Source organism: Gopherus flavomarginatus, chromosome 2, assembly GCF_025201925.1.
Source record: "Gopherus flavomarginatus isolate rGopFla2 chromosome 2, rGopFla2.mat.asm, whole genome shotgun sequence".
NCBI classification, from domain to species: domain Eukaryota; kingdom Metazoa; phylum Chordata; order Testudines; family Testudinidae; genus Gopherus; species Gopherus flavomarginatus.
In genome coordinates this window covers 251,561,445-251,577,103 of record NC_066618.1, presented here as the reverse complement: position 1 = coordinate 251,577,103, position 15,659 = coordinate 251,561,445, and the positions used below count along the sequence as shown (strand labels likewise).

At 42.0% G+C, this 15,659-nt stretch overlaps 1 pseudogene; it reads right to left on the bottom strand.

Annotated features, from left to right (window-relative positions):
• LOC127044722 (carbonic anhydrase 3-like) overlaps positions 1 to 15,659 on the bottom strand; it is a 60,174-nt pseudogene that overhangs the window by 37,741 nt on the left and 6,774 nt on the right.

Here is a 15,659-nt window from a genome sequence, read left to right as displayed (position 1 = left end):
TGGGAGGGGATCTAAATTTGTCCCTCCTAGTGACTTTGAGGGGGGAAATGCTGGAGGGAATTTGAGAGGCTAAACAGGCATCTTACCAGAGCTAGTGCTTCCTTCTGCCCCTATTTCTGAGTGCATAAAGCCCGGAATTACCAACAAGAGAGTCCAAACACCTCAAAGCCTTTGGACTACACTGAAGATATGGTGAAAATATTTCATTACTAAAGGATTTGTTTTTAATTTGATGTTCTGGGTAGCACAAGTTGGGGGGTTTCCACTTTTAAATAAAATAATAAATTGTCTTTTGCCAGGCTGAAACAACGCACTGTATCTGAATTCATCACATTATGCTGATGCTGTCATCTGACTGCAGCTGGCTGACGCTGTCGGTTGAGCTTATGCAGAAGGTGCAGTTACTACATAGAAGCTCATTAAACATACACTCGCTAAGTGATCTCAGTGCCACTAGATGGGACAAACCACCACACCCAGACGGTGTGTGGGTTACATAAGAAAATAGTAACTCTTCTTGCTAGCACAAAAAATAGAGTGCCACTGCTCCTGTTTTAATACATTTGACAGCTGCTCTCTAGGTTCAAGTAGCAGAAGATTGGGGTTGGTCCTGCTTTGAGCAAGGGGTTGGACTAGATGACCACTTGAGGTCTCTTCCAACCCTAATCTTTTATGACTCTAAGACAGATAGCTATACAGAGTATGGTGATGGCTCCTGGAGAGCCAGTTTGCATGGCAAACAGTAGGAGTGAGTCAGACTGGCACAATGCCTCACGGAGGCATGGATTCAGCAATACCTTTTTACATCTTATGTTCAGTATAACTTTGGGTTTGGAGTGCTGTCAAGGATGAGTTTGGCTCATCGACTTTAGTTATGTAATTGTACATCATAAATTCACATTGTTCCCTATCACGTCAATTTCTCACTTGTACAGTTTAAATTCAGTAGGTGCACTCCCACTGGCTTCACAAAGAGCCTGACTGCACAAAGTGAGCAGAGGGTGGTGAATTTCCAAATTCTTGGATCTTTTAAAGAAGCTACTTACTGTTCAAGACATTCTTACTAAACTGCAAAATCTTTATAGAATATAGAGGGCTAGTCTCTGACAGCTCACACTAAGAAAACCCTTGCTATCAAGGGATTGATTTAAATCAAGGTGATTTAAGTCATCAAGTGGAAAGCCTCAGCTGAAATTGTGGATTTTAATCAGCTTTTCCATTTGCACTTTAGTTATTTTCTAAAGAAACATGCATTCACATTGGTGGCTAGAACCATTACAACATGTTGATTTACAACTATAGAGAGCCTTTACACTAGATAAGGTACATCTTTTGCTATCTAGCAGGGCACACTATAATTATATACATTTATTAGAGCAATTATTTAGCTTAGGGTCTCCTTAGTTTAGATGGGAAAGATCTGTTAGCAGGGCATTCTCCAGGAGGGTTCCTAAACTCTGGAATTAATTTACTCTGCTCTTCATGGTTCATAATAGTTCAAATGTGTTAAGCTTCAGAGCACCTGCAAAACCTGTTTTCTCAAGCTTTTAAAGGGTGGGAGAGCAGAGGAAGGAAGGTTCTTAGGTCAGATTTGGTTCTTCAGTTGTCCCATGTGGATGATTTATTTCTTTGAGGCTCTGCTGATTGTACTGACTTTTTACGTTTGCATTTGAAATATGCTTTATATGGAGTGATATTTAAGTGATACCTAGTGTTTGGCAGATGGTCTCTATTGGTACTTACAAATAAAAATAAATACAATTCTTTCTAAACTCAGATAGCATAACAGCAGAAACTACAATCATTCATATGAGTCTAGTCTTTTTGAAAATCTGACTAAGCTATTTGGCTCAGTTATATTGTGGAGAAGGCCACACTATTTAATGATACTTTCTACTTTAAATATTTTGCCTCCTACTTTCAGGGGCCAAATTGTTCTTATATGATGGAATCATTAACAGTGTGATGCCCAAAAGGTAACATGTCTTGACAATGGGCATTGGAAAAATGCCTTATCAATAGTATTGCACATATACTCTTTATTTGTGCGTGATTTTTATTTTGCATATGGTTACATATTGGGCAAAGTATACTTTCCATTGAATACATGTGTATGTCTGAGAATTAGTAAGAGAGTTATGCATATTTTTCAAAAAGAAAAGATGCCTAATAGAGAGCATGTTTATACAATAGCATGCATGTCCACAATGCTTTATAACAGGTGAATGATGCTACTCAATGATCAGAACCCTTCCTCAAAGATTTTCCAATCTAAACACACTAACACAAAAAAGGGGAAAAAGTAGAAAGTGGTGGATGGTCTTTACAGCCAGAATGCTTCACAGCACAGATGAAGTTTCCCATTTGTCGAGGGAGAGGCAGGAAACTTGACATGCAATAATTAGGAAGCTGCCCAACCATAATGTGTAGCAAGAAATAAGGTACAGAGCTCATAACAACAGAAGGAGACAACAGATAAATTTTTCAAGATCATCTAAGTGACTTAGAACAGTGTTTTCCAAACAGTGGGTTATGACCCATCCACAGGTTGTGGGAAGATTCTAGATGGATTATGGGTGCAGTGCAGTGGGGAGGCCCCTGGAGTGGGGTAAAAGAGTGAGTTGAACCCACATTCACCCCATAGTGGCAGCTCATGCCCCATGGGAATGGGCCCAGCTCCCTACTCCTGGAGTTGCAATCTGGTGCATGCAGTAGTAGTGCCACTCAGATTTGGCCCCCAGGGTCTCCCTTCTACACCAGGCCAGGATTATGGTTGTGGTTTTGGGCTGCAGAGTGCTGCTGCGAGTGGTTGATGCCTCTTGGTAGGGGAAGGAGGAGAAGGTGGTGGTGGAGAAGGATGTTGACCTACAATTTTGCTCTCTTTCAAATTTGGACCCATGTTTTAAAGGCTGTATCAGCCAATGAGAAGACACCTTTCTTTAGAAAACAACTGAAGAACAAATGGAAAAGTTGATTTAAATTGCTGATTTAAATTGCCTTGATTTAAATCAATTAATCTTAGCTCAATGAGCTACACAATATGGATCGCATCTAAGGGCCCTATTGTATGAGAATACGTTTGATTAAAGAATTATTTATTTTTATAAAACAAAATATCAACATGTTATATTTACATGGCCACATCAGCCACACCATCAGGTGCTAGTTTACCTGCATGACTCCACTGGCCATCACATACAGCCCCCAGCTAAAACCCCTCCAACGCATCATCAAGGATCTACAACCCATCCTGGACAATGATCCCACAGTTTCACAAGCCTTGGGTGGCAGGCCAATCCTTGCCCACAGACAACCTGCCAACCTGAAACATATTCTCACCAGTAACTGCACACCACACCATAATAACTCTTGCTCAGGAACCAATCCATGCAACAAACCTCGATGCCAACTCTGCCCACATATCTACACCAGCAACACCATCACAGGACCTAACCAGATCAGCCACACCATCACTGGTTCATTCACCTGCACATCCACCAATGTAATATACGCCATCATATGCCAGCAATGCCCCTCTGCTATGTACATTGGCCAAACTGGACAGACTCTAGGGAAAAGGATAAATGGACACAAATCAGACATTAGGAATGGCAATATACAAAAACCTGTAGGAGAGCACTTCAACCTCCCTGGCCACACTATAGCAGACCTTTAGGTGGCCATCCTGCAGCAAAAAAACTTCAGGACCAGACTTCAAAGAGAAACTGCTGAGCTTCAGTTCATCTGCAAATTTGACACCATCAGCTCAGGATTGAACAAAGACTGTGAATGGCTTGCCAATTACAGAACCAATTTCTCCTCTCTTGGTTTTCACACCTCAACTGCTAGAACAGGGCCTCATCCTCCCTGATTGAACTGACCTCGTTATCTCTAGGTCGCTTGCTAGCACACACATATATATACCTGCCCCTGGATATTTCCATTACATGCATCTGAGGAAGTGGGTATTCACCCACGAAAGCTCATGCTCCAAAACGTCTGTTAGTCTATAAGGTGCCACAGGATTCTTTGCTGCTCTCCCCATGGAGCTAAAGCAGCGGCCCCTCCTTGCAGCTCCCAGCTGTTTGCTGCTGCTTCTCCATGCAGAGCTAATGCCTGGGAGCTGCAGAGAGGGGTCACTGAGGGTAACAGGGAGGAGTGCTTCGGGGGACATGACTCAAGCTGTTGCAGGGGTTGGACTTTTAAATTGTGCCTCCTCACTCTCAGCAGGCACCAGTCAACCACCCTGCTGCAGAGCAGAAGCCCAGAACTACCTCTCCACAATCTGGTAGATAATAGGGGGTGCCTCTGTGAACGGCACTTTAACTGTAAAAGAGCCACATGCAGCTTGTGAGCAGCAATTTAGCAACCCCTGACCTAAAGGTTCCAAATAAAACCAGACCCCATTATGCTAGACACAAACATATATTAAGAGACAATCCCTTCCTCAAAGGCTTCACATTCTAAATAGACAAGATTGACAAAGAATGGGAGGAGAAACAAAGGCACGAGTCTTGCCCAAGGTTAGATATTCATTGACACAGCTGGGAATACAATCCAGGCCTCCTGTTTACCACTCCGGTACCACTGGACCAAAGTGCCTCTCCAAAGAGCATTACAAAAGTAGGTATGTATTATTATCTCGATTTCCTGATAGGATAGACAGGTTACGAGACTTGTTCCAATCTTGTTTGATGGTTCCTAGCCCTTTGCTATAACCACTCTTCTCTGCTCTGTCTTTCTACTATAGGTAGTAGCAAAAATTGAGGAGTGGGAGACAAATACAAAACATTGGGTTAGGTATTTGAAGTTTAAATTAAAGTGTTTCACGTAGCAGAATTAAGGTATAAAGTTCAAGCAATCATAGGAGCAGTTCAAAAAACATTACAGGCCAATTTCTGTCCTTAAAAACAACAACATGGAAATTTAACACAGACAACCCCCTAATCTGGCTAACTAGATGACTGTGACAGTTTTGTCATTTGGATTCCGTCACATGGCACGCCCTCTGAAATCCAAATCTCAATTCAAGAATGAAAATCTGAGCTATCTGCTTTTATGCACTTTGGCACAGACTGATTTAGTGTAATACAAGAATGAAAATCTGACCTAAGCTGTTTGCTTTTATAAACTCAGGACGTGTCTGCTCTGAAATTCCAGCAGACGGGTGCCTCTTCTCTGCTAGGCTACAGCTTTAAGTCTCACGCTGACCTTGAATTGTACAGTTTAAGGTGAATATTCACTCATCTCAGAACAGAAAACTACAGGGGACCTGAACAGTTTGGAAAAAACTTCAGATGAAGTAGTAAAGACCAATATTTTTTACTACTCATTAGCACCAAATACTAAGGCCAGGTACCAGAACACACACATGCAAAGGCTGAAACTAATGAAAAAATCTCCCTTTATAAATCTTAATAAGGGTCCCAACTCACAATCTATTTTACTCACATTTTTGTCATGGTGAGCATGCCTGATCATCCTAGGTATAACACCTCTTTTTTAGAATGAATTGTGAGAATAGATGTTTATATGCAAATATATTTTTAATCCATGTGCTTTCAGTTCTATGGACCAAATCCTACTCCCTCCCTATCTTTCACAGGTGCACAGTCACCAAAAAGTATGAGAACTGCCATGGTTTTGCTGAATAAGGCGTGAAGGGACAAGCTGTGAAGAAACTATTCAGAGGGAATCCACATCCAGAAGAGTGGAACTGAAACTATGAGGATCCACATGCCAGAACTTCTCTGTTGTTATTGGTGATGGTCAGTGGGTCTGGAGACTGCTATAATCCATATACTTCTAATGGTGTGCTCATGTTTCACAGCCCACAACCAGACAGTGGAGGAGGATTCCATTCCTATCAACCCTTACATAGCTCCTCTGGATAAATCCCTTAACTCAGACTTTGTTCTGGGAACCAGGAATTAGCACTAAGTCATTGATTGATTAGCAGACTATCACTTCTATATTTTCTCTCTCTCCTTCATAATGCAAATATCCTAACATCATTATCATAAATAACACCCCACTTTACAGACACATGAAAGACAAGGTCCCTAATGCAATAGCCAGCAGTCTAGTTTGGACAAGTACAATAACAGTTACAATGCAAGAGGGCAAGGCATATTGTCATTTAGGAAATCAATGCTGGAAGGGTGTATTTCCTTCTCACACATATGCTGTTTAGACTCTGGACAGATATCTTTCTCATGTAATGCTAATTACTGTTAGTCTGAGGACTGTGGTAGAGCCAGTGAAGAAAAAAGAGCCAGGAAGCTCATCCTGGATTTGTCAGCCAGAGCAAGCTACGGGGTAGACATAAAAATGCCTACTTAGAAGCCTATGTATGTTCAGAGGTATGGGTTTAATAATGATTGTATTTGGCAGTAGCACAGACATGGAAGCCCTATTCATAGTCAGATCCGTGCACACATCTTCCAAAACAAACAAAGGAGCATATGTAAGTTATGTTGAACTTATAGAACACAAAGATCTGTTTAATAATCCAAGTTACTCACTCTTGTTCATGGGGATCAGAAATGAGCCCCAGCAGAACAGTTGCTCAGATCCTTTCATCTCTGGACTCAGAGGCTTCCCACTCCAAATGTTTGACTGAGAACATGAGTAAGAGGCTATAAAAACATTGTTCAGCCAGGTTTTAGGTTCAGATTGCAGCCTGTAAAGATTTTTAACATGTGATAGTATGTCTGAATAAATTTATCCCAATATCTCACTCAGATTATGCACAAGCAAAAATCTTGGGGTCTTCATATAATCTTTAATTGAAAAGTAAGGGATAGGTGCCTTTCTGATATAAATGAATTGTTACTATGACTTTGTACATTTCACATTACTAGTGTTTGGTTGTTTGCTGAGAATTTATATTGCTTTGGTGATTCCTATTATGAAAATGTCACATGATTTAGGGACATTAGGAAGCCTCAGCTCCTGTCACCATTGAGCTAGAAAGCTCCACTCACTGTCAGAGTGTCTTCTAAAGAATCGCAGTCCCCCTCTGTTCCTTTAGCAGAATAAGATTAAGAAAAAATTAGGCAATGATTTAGAAAACTCAGCACTAAAACAGAGGTTTCAAAGAGGAATCACTCCTATCATCTTATCCTTTATTATATACTATCATTTAATCTCACTTTTGTTTTTAGCACTTGCACATAAAATTGACCCACTGCAATTTTAATTCATAAATCTTAGCACAGACATTAATCTCTCAGAAATAGTTTCTTCCTCCTGTACTGAAACATTTATGAGATCATCAAATTCCATTTGGAGCAGCTCATAGTTTTTCAGTCATGAACAGACAGCTCTAGCAGTCTTGCTTAGCAGAAGCTCAAAGGTACATATAATTTACTTCATAGAGAAAAAGAACACTTACTAAAGCCATTTATGGGGGGAAAAGATATTTTTACTGCAAGGAAAAAATTCTCTTTTATTGATTTGTTTTCTTTCATTACATTTTTTTAAATTAAGGTTTGAGCAATCTATTCCATTAAGAATTCCTACAAACCACAGGAAAACCTTTGAGATTTTAACTTTTCTGTGAACTTTACCTGATTCTATTGCCCAAACAAACTAGGTTCACAGCTAGGTTCACTGACAAATGTTCACTAACAAATGTTGGATCGGTAAAAATATTATGTAGAATCAGTCACAATCAGCAAGTTGTCTTGCACTGCATGGCTCTTTTTAATAGCCTGTTGCCTTTCCTTTTCATCATGAAATTACATGGGCAAAGTAAAGGATTCAATACCTTTAATTGGACTGAAATAGTCATAAAACATTTTTGGCTGTATTCCTAAAATCCCTTCTTCAAATGTTGTCAGTAAAAAACCTTTTCAACCAGAAACTAGTTAATACTGATTTGTTGACCCAAGACCTAACATGTCCACTTCCACTTTTTCTTGGGGCAAACATTTGCTGCTAGTCTTGAAATTAAGTTACTCCAGCAGCTATTACTGATTGTTTAAGAAATTACCAAACTTGAAAGCTTAAGCAGAAGATAAATGCTGCAACACAGCTGTAAATTGTTAGGCAATTTATTTATTGTGTTGAACCTCTCCAATGTTTAATTCAGTGCACTAACAGGGCAGTTCCCTGAAATTGCAAAAATTAGAGCATAACAAGCTCAGTTTGCGTATATGAGCCTCTCCCCCCACACTATACTGCACTAACTGAGCCCATCCCAACCCTCAATGTCTATCTCTTCCCATCCACTGTATAAGGAGCCTAAGTGCCTAACTCAAGCTTTGTGAATTCCAGGGATGTTACCAGCACTAAAAAGTTAGGCGTGACAATGATGAGCATCATCACACCTGAAGTCTTTGGGAATCTATCCCAGAAAGTTTACGAGTGGGATTTTCAGAAGTATCTAATGGGATTTATGTGGTTTTGAAAATCCCACTCTCCATGATTTGCCCATGGTTACACAGGAAGTCTGTGTGAGAATGGGAACCATTCCCCATAGGTGCTGGAACTTGCAGCCATGGCTACACTGGCACTTTACAGCGCTGCAACTTTCGCGCTCGGGTGTGAAAAAACACCCCCCTGAGCTCTGCAAGATACAGCGCTGTAAAGCGCCAGTGTAATCAGTGATGCAGCACTGGGAGCGTGGCTCCCAGTGCTGCAAGCTACACCCGTAAGGAATGTGGTTTACGTGCAGCGCTGGGAGAGTTCTCTCCCAGCACTGGCTCTCCGACTACACTCACATATCAAAGCGCTGCCGCGGCAGCGCTTTGAAATTTCAAGTGTAGCCATACCCTCATGTGGGGGGTGCTGCTGCACTCCCTGGCTTGAAGTGGTTTCCATTATATACAGGGTTTACACTTTGGTTCAATGGCTTTCAGCACCTCCACTATACACATTGTTCTAGCACACCTGCCAATCCCAGATCTCCTGAGTCCCAGGCCAGTGCCTGAATCAGAAATCTATGCTCAGTCCTCTAGAGCATATCTGCATGCAATAACACTGACTGATCAAACTGTAATAGATGGACTTTGATAACAGATAAACATCTGTTTCATCAGAAAGATCAAATTTCCTAAGATGACAAAATTGGACAGGAAGCAGGAAAGTGGAACTAGGAGAGGAAATGTTCAAAGTAATCAAACAGAGCAAAGAACAAATTTCAGCACCATTGTTACTGATTATGTCTTAAGAATGTCGGTGAGGTTAACAAAACAAAGAAACAAACAAAAACAGTATCAGCTGAGCACAGCTAGATAAAGTGTATGCTGAATAAATGGCATATTTCGTTTCTTATAACCCATCTTTGCATAATTACTGCAGAATAGTCAGTATATTGATGATAAAATGAAAACATGAGTTAACAAGTCAATAAATTTGCACCCTAATTTTTAGTTAAAGGACTTAATTCATTAAAATATTCCAAATACTGGTGACATGACATAGGGAAAATGCAATTGCTTACCTTATAGTAACTGTTGTTCAAGAAGTTCTGTGTATGTAGATCCCACTCATGGTGCACTCACACCCCCTGTACAGGAATTTGGAAGTTTTATCAGCAGAGTCCAGTAGTGGTTGCATATAGGCCTTTCAGGCCCTCTCACTTCCTTCTAAAGTCATAAACGGCAGAGTGACTCTACCCACTGCTCAGTTCCTTCATCGCCCAGAGTCCCATGAAGAGTTTCTGAGCTGCAGGGATGGAGGGTAAGTTGTGGAATCTGTAACCATCTTGGGGTTCATTAAATAACAAACCAGTGAATGAGAAAGGAATAAAACTTTAAAACAAACTGGAGATCTTCTGTAGTGAGTTGCTGCACACAATGTTCCCAACCCCTGCCTCGAGGGCACATTCCTATGTTCATAATACTGTCCCTTATGAGGGAGTGTCTCTAAATTATAATCTTCTAAAATATCGTCCTACATCTTCCCTCTTAAAGAAAAACAAATTAACTCTTATATACATACATATATAAACAGCAAACAACTAACTAAATACACACATTAAATTCTCAATCCATGTAGTGTATTTCCATAAACCCAATGTGTCAGCTACCTAAAGAGGAGAAGTTACCAGCACATCACTCTCCAGTAAGTCTTTATCACTCACTTACCTCAAATACCCCTTCTCCAGGCAGGTTAGCAAGTCTCTAGGAGTCTTTCAGGACGTTTAATCTCCCATTCTGATCTTCTTGGTATCAGTCTTTCATTAGAGTCTGAGTTATTCTCTTGTTCCTTGACAGTTTCTCCTTTATGCATTGATGATAAAGGGTCAGATGGGAAATGCCAGAAGCCACATCTACTGTCAATGTGTTGTGACTTTCTGGGATTACTTGTAGATCCTGCCTGCTCTGTCAGGACTACATGAAACCTTGGATGCAGCTGTTCTTTAATGGTACTCCTTTATCCCCAAGCATTAGAGGTATAATTCCTCAGGCACACTGTATCACCTGGGTTAAGAGATGGGAGACTATGGAGCCTTTTGTCAAAATAATATTTCTGCTTTTCTTTCATTTTCTATAAGGTTTTATGAGATTTCAGCAGTAATTGGTAAATTAGACATGATCCTTCTTCCCATTAACAGCTGAGCAGGAGAAAAGCCATTCTCCAAGGGTGTACTTTGGTAAACCAGTAACACCTTATACAAATCACCCCCCACTGTCAAAAGTCTTTTTCATAAGATTCTTTATTGTCTGCATAGACCTTTCCACAAGTCCATTTGATTGGGGCTAATTTGGACTTGGTTTGTGATGACAGTGAATGGGATTTAGGCACTCCTTTTGAAAATCAAATTTTGTCTCCTAAATCAGTTAGGCCCAGGTTTTCCAGTGTTGCAATGCCTAAGTTCAAGTTTCACAAAGGTAGTATTTCTCTTACCAATGGAAACATCTGCAGTAGCCCCTTGAGAAACTTTTTGACGTTCAATGGGAAAAAACACTGAGAAACCCTGAACAGGAGGCTAAAAGGCCAGAATTGTAGGTAGATGACCTTTAACAGATCTAAGTGACAGGACCAGTTGTTTTAATGAAAGTAGATAGTCTGGAATTAATGGAAAAGGTGACTGGAGAGGATCAATTTGCTGCTCCTTTGTCCATAAGAAAAGCTTTGTGATGGGATAGTCTGTCATCAAGGGCAGTAGCACCTAGTGGTCAGCCCACACCAGCACCTGATTTGGTCCTTTAAAGGTTCAAAAGGTCCAAAAAGAAGATATATAGAGACCATAAAGGGGATAAGGATATGGAGGAAGTGACTCCAAGAAAGAATAGTGCTGGGAGAGGGAAACTTGTTACTGTACCTTTAAGGAGCTGGGGGTCAGGAGCCTTGCAGAGAAGGCGGGGCAACCAGTTAGGAAGGAGTTGAGGGAAGGGGAATAGCCTAAAAGCTGCATCTTCCCTCAAAGCCAGGCAGGCCTGGTCTGCTGAACCCTCCAGACTGGAAGGTAATTGGAAACAGTGTTCAGTTGAAGGGAGATGGCAAAAGTCTTGCAGCCAAAAACAGCAAGTGCCAGAGAAACACCAGGAGATGGGTTTAAAGGGAATTAGATTTTGAGATTCCTGGTTTCTGTACTTTTCTGTTAACTCCTAGAAGGGGAATGGACTGTACAGTGACCTGGCCAGAGGACTAAGCCATGTACAACAGATCATTGTGGCACCAGAACAACTAAAAGGGGCTGAGGGAACCTCTTCAGCATCACACCAGGACACGAGGAGGCACTCTGGAGGTCAGAATCACAACTACACACTTCCACTTAGCTGTGTATTTTCTACTGGCCAAAGGTTTTCTATGTTCCACGAGGATTCTCTGGACCTCAACAGAACACTATCTATTGACATTAACCAGAGAGTCTCCATGCTGTCAGATGAAGAGGCTTTGGGTCTGGATGGAGCATGTGCCTGGAATCCTGAGAGATTATGTCTGGAGAAGTGGGAGAGCTTTCTGTTGGAAAAACCCATGTTCTGAATACCCATTAGTACTGCATCCTTTACAGATCATTTGTGAGAAGTTGAATTCCTTCTGCTTAATTGCTCTAACAAGGGTGTTTGATTCCCTTGGAAGATATAAATCAATTGAGTTTATATGGTGAAGAATATGCTATTCCCACAGTAAAATGGTCTCTTGACAAAGGAGATTTGATCTTTCTCCCTCTTGCCTGTTTATGTAATACATTGCTTTAGAACTCCTAGTCAAAATCTATACTGCTTGGCTCTTTAAATGGGGAGGGAATGATTTGCAAGCCAGGTGAATCACCCTCAGTTCTAGAACATTTACATGAACTGATGGATCTGCAGCTGTGCACCCCAACCCTTTCTGGATGCACTGGTGACCAATGTCTTGGTGGAAGACATTAGATTGAAAGACACACTTTTGCAAACACTATTCGGAACTAGCCAGCAGCAAAAGGACAAAAGGATCACCTGAGGGACATTACTCTTTGGTTCATACTGTGGCTCTTTGGATAAGCTGATCTGATCCAGGATTGAAGCACTCACGGAGTTGGCATCTATGCCTCTTTGAATGTAAAGCTGGTGTGGAGATTGGTCTCTCCTGTGTCGCATCTATTCTCGACACTGATCTGCCCAATGCTGCCTTAAGCAGACCCCTTGGTACCTGTGATTTCACCTTCTTTTTAAACAGTATTGAGAAGGGGGACCATTGTCAAGACATACTTCTGGAAGAATGGTCCTTATTTCCATGAGCAGGAGAGGTATCTGACTGCTCTAACTGCTGAGCTTCAGAGCTCTTGCAAGAATACGTCTTAGGGGTATAGAGTTCAGAGTTAACTCGCTTATCTCCAGGGCAGGGTCTAAGCACAGACATAGAAAATCCTTGTAGCTGTGGCATGTCAGAATCTGACTGATGTCTCAGACTTCTCCTTCAGAAAAAGTCTTTCCATGTACTCTCTAGACTTTTGAGTGCACTTCTTAAAGGCTCTGCAAATTGAGTACTTTGAGGGAATGGGAGTCTTCCTTAAACAAAACTGATTAATATTGTGTCCAACCATGAGGGGAATAACCTTGCTACACAATGGGTATGACTTGAAGCCTGGTGAGCAAGGTTCCAGCATAAGGCTGGTGATGGAACTGGAAACGTGGTGCAAAATGGCTACACCACAGTGCAGATGACCACCCAGTATCCTTGTAAATAATCAAAACATAATTCTTTTCTATATAATTGCAAATATAAATATAAAGTAGTCTTAATTTCATTTAATAGCCTGGCGAAAAGACAACCACATGGAAATTGATTATATAAAATATGAGAGGGACTGCAACAGTTTGTGGTATGTAGCACTTAGCATGCCTGGCAGTGAGAGAAAGGCATGGCACTCTGTGCTTTGACTGAGGAATGCCATAGCCTAGGTGGCATGTCACAGCTAAAGAGCAACATTGGCAAATGCCTTTCACTGTGATGCATGCGATGATATGGAAAACATGGTAGGCATGGATGGAAACCCCATTAGCAGCCAGATCTTTATAGGAAGATCTGCCAAAGTAGAAAGAGCAGTATAAGGGAGCAAGTTTTACAGCCTGTACAACACTGAGATCTGCCTTTTGAGCCACATTTTTTGACAAACATAAGAATCTAGCACACACAGAGTAGAAATACTTTTCACTTCCCTCTGTATTTCAGTAGGTGTACAGTATAGCAATGTATTGCTTGCAGTGATGAGCTGCCAAAATCTTAACAACCGGTTCCCTATAAAAGGCGGGGGGGGGGGGAAAGCAGGAGAGGGGAGACATATTCGTGATTTAAGGGGGGGAAGCGGAGGAGGGGCCAGGGCCGGGTTGAGACATATTCGTGGGGCTGGGGGCCCCTGCAGGGCCTGGGGAAAATTGCCTCCCCCCTAGCGGCCCTGGAGCTTGCAGCCCCACCCCCTTACCTTGCCTGCAGCTCAAAGCAGCAGGATGACTCAGGAGCTCAGTTGAGCTACCCAACTGGTGCCGGTGGCTGGTCATGCTGCAGCTGGGGGGAAATGAGGGAGGGGCTGGGGAACCTCAGCCTTCCCAGCTGGGAATCCTGGGAACAACAGGATGGTCAGGCCTGCGGACCGGAGTTCTTTGCCCATCCCCTGGCCCTTTAACAACCAGTTCTCCACGGAGGTCTAATTTTAGCAACCGATTCTTGGGAACTGGTGGGAACCGGCTCCAGCTCACCACTGAATTTGCCGGTATTGTACACACCAACTGACCTGCAAAATCCCATCACAGTTACTCAATGGCTCAGTTACCAGCCTACCACCTACAAGACTTAATATTTACTCAATGAAAGGCAAACCAACATGAAAAAATACACTGCAAAGTTTATTTAATATCAGTAACTTTGGTTATGTCTGCACTGCAAGCTTGCTGTATGTCCTGACATGTTTTTTTAGCCCAACCTCCCCAACCACCCACACATACAGTCCTAAAATGTATGCCTAGGCTCAAAAGGAAAACGGACTGGTGCGCTCAGCTAGAGTTCAAGATAAAGTGCGCATGGTGCTTCAGCATGCATTCGAGCCCTTCCATCTTGCAGCAAGGATTCAGCTAAAGCTGAATGCTGAGAGTGTTTGGATAGCCTGTCGCTGCTATCCCACAATTTCCACAACCTATATCTTCCTGCCTTCTATGTACTAACTTCCCACTGGCCTCCTATGCACTGCAAACGACCTGTTGATGTATGTACAGCTGGTCAGCATTTAACTCTTCATTGCACATGGCCTGTTCCATTTTCAACTCAGCTAAACTCAGCTCAGACAAACAAAAAATGTCCACTCTGCATTCTACCAGCTAGCCAGAGGAACACACCAGGGTTCTGATTACCCTTTAGTGAGAACTGCAGGGGCTGATTTTGGAAGAAATACCATAAACCTTCACTTATATGAAAAGATCTTCAAAAGACTCGTGGTGCTGGGGATAAATCGGATACTGTGCAGTGCAGTCCGACATCCAATCTGCCTACTGCAAGGCAAAGGTTGGGACTGGCTAGTCTGGCAACTCCCTACTATATGGCTATACTATGAAGAATTTAGCTGGGCACTCGCCACTATCCCGAAAACAAAGCCCACAGTTCTCCATGACCATCTCTTGAGTGATGCCAGTATATTTTTCAGACAGGAGGCTGAGGGGATGGGGACAGTGCCAGCAGACAGCCTGGATGCAGAGGAGCCAGAGTTGCAAGATTAGAAGCTGGAATAGAGCATGGTGCGGGAATTGACCTCACACCAAGCCATGTGGCTGGATCAGTTAAGGGATCCAAATATCTGTTTAGGGGTGGGCACTTGGAGCATCCAGAAAAGGAAGCAGTACCACAGCAGAATTTAGAGCCTGGTAAATGGCATCTGCCATCTTTATTGTGATGTTGGAAATTGCAGCATAAGTGGTAGGGATTTCGAGTCTATAATCAATGCAATTTTTGTTATGAAGTATATTATATGTAGGGAGTTGGATTTAGCTTCTGTTGAGGACAGAAGCCCTGCCATTGCCTCACCACCACCACATGGGATCCAAGATGGATCCATGGGTGTGAGTATAGGTGTGGGGTGTGTGTGTAGAGGGGGTTTAAAGAAACTAGTGATTTTTACTAATTGTACTCTTACTGATAGAAAAAATAACCAGAATTATAAGTTTAGCAATCATGAGTCCATCTTTCACCATATTCTACTCCCAGTGTGCTGGTATAGAGTTAAGTCACTGTTA